We start from the raw sequence: 6,000 nt of genomic DNA, 5'->3' as shown, positions 1-6,000 counted from the left end.
CATTTTATAACTGATATGTTAAAATCAATACAAATTAAATAAATAAATAAACAAACAAATAAATAAATAAATAGTAAAATTGAATAGGATGTCCCTGTTTTCACTGGAGAAATGTTGGATGTTATGCACACATATGAAGATAGCAAGAGCCTTGAGGATCAGCCCGTGGCCCATCTCGTGTTCTCATATTGGCCAAACATACGTCCCATGACTCATGGGGGATCATGGGGACTGTTGTAACTCAGGCAATTACCGGTACATTCTCTGAGGAACTCAATTGTCTTCTGCAATCTCAACTCCAGGTTTCAGAAGACCTTGCTCAGGCAAGATGCCAAGTTGACTCACCTCCTCTTTGCTTCTGATTACTCATAGTCTGACTGTACACTAGGGATGCACGAGGGTGGTACTTTCAAATTTTCTACCGCTTAAGTTCAGTCTTCCACATTTCCACCTCAGTTTGCAAAAAAAGAAGAAAAAGTCTGCACAGAAATTCATCAGCATCTTTGTACAAATTTCCCCAACATAGACATTTCTGCATGTTCATTTTTGCCTAAGATACATACCTTTGCAAACCGTTCCCCCTAATACAGATGCATTTTCGTATCTCGTCTTCGCTAACACATACCGTATTTTTCGCTCCATAAGACACACTTTTTTCCCTCCTAAAAAGTAAGGGGAAATGTGAGCAGGTCTTATGGAGCGAATGGCGCTGCGCAGAGAGGGAGAGGTGCGCAGCGCCCCTTCAGCGAAGCGGGAGGAGGAACAGAGCCCCTTCTGTTCCTCCTCCCACTTCGCTGAAGGTGTGCTGCGCAGCTCTCCCTCAGGACAGGAACGGAGCCCCGCTTGCTGTCCTGGCTTCTGCCAGTGCAGTATAGTGGTTAAGAGTGGTAGATTCGTATTCTGGTGAACCGGGTTCACATCTCCGCTCCTCCACATGCAACTGCTGGGTGACCTTGGGCCAGTCACACTTCTCTGAAGGCTCTAAGCCCCACTCACCTCACAGAGTGTTTGTTGTGGGGGAGGAAGGGAAAGGAGAATGTTAGCTGCTTTGAGACTCCTTCGGGTAGTGATAAAGTGGGATATCAAATCCAAACACCTCCTCCTCCTCCTCTTCTTCTTCTTCTTCTTCTTCTTCCTCTTCTTCTTCTTCTTCTACTACTACTACTTCTTCTTCTTTATCCCACTGCCTGGGAGAGGCTGTGCACGTTTATCCCATAAGCCAGGACAGCATGAAAACAAGAAAAAAAATATTCTGAATCCCAGAAGTCAGATCCCTCTTGCTGTTCTAGCTTCTGGGATTCAGAATATTTTTTTTCTTGTTCTCCTCCTCCTTAGGTGCGCCTTATGGTCTGGTGCATCTTATAGTGGAAGATACAGCTCTGTTCCCTCTTGTCACTGCTTGAATGGTCAGAGAGGACAATGAACAGGCACATTGTGGGGGGAGGGGGTTGAGGTGGGGCTTCATGGCACCCATGTGAGGGTGGGGGTCTTGGCAGGTGCCCAGCAAGTACGACTCCTTGTGCCAGAGCCCTGGCCTTTTGAATACAGCCTTAAAGGCTTTCGCTTCCTAACTTTCTATCCAGGGGCATAGTTCTGGAAACCTCTGCAGTGATTCAGAAGATGCTAAGTTCAGGCTTAGAAACTGTGGCACCTGCATGAGAGAATACTGTATTCGCATGCAGTGTGCATGGGCTCAGTCCTGGCTGAAGAATTGCTGGGCAGATTCTCTTCCCCATTTGCTGAATGTCAGCTATGACGCATCAAAACCCTTTGATGGGTCTATGGTGGGAGCGTAGAGAAGTTAAAAAAAATTACAATGATATACAATGAATTGAAAAAATGTTTAAAATGACATTTGTAAAAAAAACCAGAAGCATTTTTGTTAGGGATTGTAGGACAAGGAAAATAAAGAATTTATTTATGTATGCTACAACAGCAGCAAGAGTCTTGATAGCACAAGGATGGAAGATTGAGGAAATCCTGACAAAAGAACAGCGGCAAGAGAAATTGATGAATTATGCAGAACTGGCCAAATTGACTTATAAATTGCGAGACAAGGACAACTGTGACACCAAGGAGGAATGGGAACTTTTTACAAATTATTTAAAAAGGCAACAAAATGAATTGGCAGGTTTTGAATAAACATACAAAAATTCATTGGTTGATAATGTGATGGATAGATAATGTAAGGATAAGTACAATTTTGTAACACGCAGAGAAAAATACGTACAGAGAAATCAGAGAGAGGAGCTGAGGGAAGTCCTTGGTGGGGGGTTGGGGGGTTGGGAGGGGGGAAAGGGGGTAAATAATGTATGTGATTATATGGTTTGATAATTTGGTATGTAGAAATTGTTTAATAAAAATTTAAAAAAAAAAACAAAAACCCTTTGCTGGGTCTAACTCCCAAGTAGCAGGGACAGGATTGAAAGTTTGGCTTGATATCTAAAGATGTTGGCTGCTCTTTAAGGTCTTAGTACAACCCATTGTTTCTCTTGTTGCAGGTGCAGCCTCAGAGCTTTTAAAGGGAAGGACAAAACCCAAGTTAGCAAATGACAAGTCTTTCTTTTTGTAAGAGGTTTTATTGCTTTTCAGTGTATAAACACAATTATGAAAAGTCCCTGGCTCATCCCAAGTTACCATCTCCACCCCACCCCACCCCAGGTCAGTGAATTACAGTAAGTTTTCCCAAAGTCCAGTTTATGTTTATGGTAGATGTCATTCTTCAGGGTTATCAATGGGATATTTTTTTAAGAGGATGCCAAATTTCAATGAAGTAGCCTACGTCTCTTGTATTGCTCAATGTATCACGTAGTCTCTCTGTTAATTTTTCCAATCCAGCCAATGTCCATGCATTCTGTTTCTAGCAATATATAAGCAGATGCACTATCAGACTAAACTGTGTACAGTGGTACCTTGGTTTTCGAACGCCTCCATAGTCGAATGTTTCAGAACTTGACCACCAAAAACCCAGAAGTGCGTGCCTCAGTTTTCGAACATGCCTCGGAAGTCAAACAGGAAACATGACTTCCATTTTGAGTTTTCCATATTGAGGCTTCCGTTTTGAGGCTTCCACTTTCAGTTTTTGGTTTTTTGAAAGTTTCGGAACTCGAATGGACTTCCGGAACGGATTACGTTTGAAAACTGAGGTACCACTGTATCAGACACCTGTTTAATCCTAGGGAATCAAGAAGTGTGAAAAGCTAATTAAAGGTAAAGGGACCCCTGACCATTGGGTCCAGTCATGACCGACTCTGGGGTTGCGGTGCTCATCTCACTTTATTGGCCGAGGGAGCCGGCGTTTATCCGCAGACAGCTTCCGGGTCATGTGGCCAGCATGACTAAGCCACTTCTGGTGAAACCAGAGCAGCGCACGGAAATGCCGTTTACCTTCCTGCCGGAGCGGTACCTATTTATCTACTTGCACTCTGGTGTGCTTTCGAACTGCTAGGTTGGCAGGAGCAGGGACCGAACAACGGGAGCTCACCCGGTCGCAGGGATTCAAACCGCCGACCTTCTGATCGGCAAGTCCTAGGCTCTGTGGTTTAACCCACAGCGCCACACGCGTCCCTCGAAAAGCTAATTGTTATTGTTGTTGTTGTTGTTTAGTCGTGTCCGACCCCATGGACCAGAGCACGCCAGGCACTCCTGTCTTCCACTGCCTCCCGCAGTTTGGTCTAATTAAGGCCAGCTAATTTCCTTGTGAGGTGAATGGGCCATTGAGATTACACAGGATCAAAGGACTAGGTGTGAAAAGGCAAATGAATAGAACCCGACTCCCTCAGGAGATGATCATCATCATCATTTGTATGCCACCTTTCCATAGTAAAAACAACGCTCAAGGCGGCTTACAGCATGACAAGATTTACATAATTTCTAACTTCACAAAAGTCATAAACAATAAATAAAACACATCAAAAGGTACACAACCAAATGGAAAACAATTTCCACATAAATCATAAAATCTAAAACTAAAAAATACAACATTAATGTCAGTGACAATTTAAAATGACATAGATAAAAAATAAAAACAATTTTAAATAAAAACAATTTTTAAAAGGATCCATCTCTGTCGAGTAGCAGCAGCAGCAGTCCTTTATGGAGCCCGCCAGGCCCCACCGCAAGCCAGGTGGAAAGAGGCAGGGCCGGGCCCTACAGGCTCCCAGCAAGTCAGTCCCAGCAGGTCAGATAAAGCTTAGCTTAGAGCAGTTGGACTTAGGAGGGATGTGACTTACAAGCAAGGCAAGTTGCACAGCAATCTCAGAGAGCTGTGGCTGATCGCTGCTGGAACCCAAGGCTGTGGCTACGGAAGAAGCAATATTATTTTGGGGTGCAATGCTGTGAACCCCTCCATCTTAGGCTGAGGTTGTATATATGTATAAATAAACCATATATCATAAAGACACCACAGTCTCTGCTGGGCCTAATTTTCCAAAGGGAAACACAAATTCTATTTTTACTCACAAGTTGAACTAGGGTTTATAAAGTGATGCTGCCAACTCCTAAATATTGGTAGGATGGCAGCTTTAGTTGCTGAGCCTTCAGTGACTTGTGCTGCTTGCAAATATTTTTTTGTTTTTTTGATAAAAAAACACGAAACTGAAATTATTTTATAAATAGGCAAACTCCAGGAAGCTACTCTGGGGAAATTTATTCCAAAGAATGTTGGAGCTTTACTGGCAATTGCAGTTAGAAACAGAAAGTAATACGAAGAAGAAATCATGACTGTGCAATATTGCATGTCTCATGAAGAAACTATTTGTGAAGTAATACTTCACTAGAAGCTTACAACTAAAAAATTTGCTAGTTCATGTCACACTTGCATGTGAAATTCAACACGTGCACATACTCCTTCCTGACCATAAAGCATACATCATCATTAATATACTCGGCTTTGGGAAGGAGGCAGGACGACTCTGGGACCCCGACAAGAGCCCTTATGCCAAAAATGGCTGCTGCTGTAAGGAAATTAATTTGCACAACAGAACCTTCAGTTTCTCTTCTTCTCTAGCCAGTGGCGGAGCTTCATGCTCCGACACCGGCGGGTGGAGAGCAGGCGGGGGCGAGGCTGGCGCATGTCCTGGGGGCGTGGTGTGATACCTGTGGGGGCGTGGCACCCAGCGCAGTCACGATAGCACCCCACTGGGATCGCGATGCCAGGGGCAGTGCACTCCCCCCGCACTCCTCTTCCTCCGCCACTGTCTCTTCCATCCGTCACTGCAGATGTTAGGAGTATGCAAGAAGCCAAAGAGGAGGAAGAATTAATATGTGCAATCCTATGGCCTTAAACTTTACAGAACAAAAGCAGTTTTATGGAACCATATTGACTGGGGAAACGGCCCATAGGGCAAGGATTAAGCACCCTCTTCGCATCCTGCTGATGTTGCTCTGATCAAATCTGGAGCCCATCACTGCTGAGTTAAAATGAAGACAAAAACTATCAGGGCATTATCCTTGTTTGCCCTGCATCAAATCTTTGGCTCTGGTGAGCAAATATATTAGTAAGGAACAGGCCTAACACAAGGAAAGGGAAATAGGTTGTGCTAGAATGAGTACCACAGAAAGACAGTATATTAAGATATTCGATAGGGGGGGGGCACCAGAAGTATGGAAAGGGTAACCTAGCAGTTACAAAAGAGAATTAGAACTTTAAAGTCACTTAAAGAATAAATAATACACTAGAATCAAAAATTAGAAGTAGCATGGGGGCCAGAGGAGTTCCTTTGAACAGAGTTCTTAGGAGACCCCCATTTGCCTCACAGAGCTAAAATTCACAGAGTTCTCAGCACGCTTAACTTAGGGCTGCCTTACTGGGGTTTCAAAGGTGGAATACTGGTTTTTCCTTTTTGAATGGCAACCCTACCTTAACAAACTACAATTTCCAGGGTTCTTTGAAAGAAGCCACAGTGGTTGAAGCAGTATAATAGTGCTTTAAATTATAATACGGATGTGGCCCTATATAGATTTTAAAAACCTGGAAGCCATCACCATGCACATTTCAGT

This window comes from Podarcis pityusensis, assembly GCF_964106645.2.
Source record: "Podarcis pityusensis genome assembly, chromosome: 17".
NCBI classification, from domain to species: domain Eukaryota; kingdom Metazoa; phylum Chordata; class Lepidosauria; order Squamata; family Lacertidae; genus Podarcis; species Podarcis pityusensis.
Note: the sequence above shows the minus strand (reverse complement) of the source record.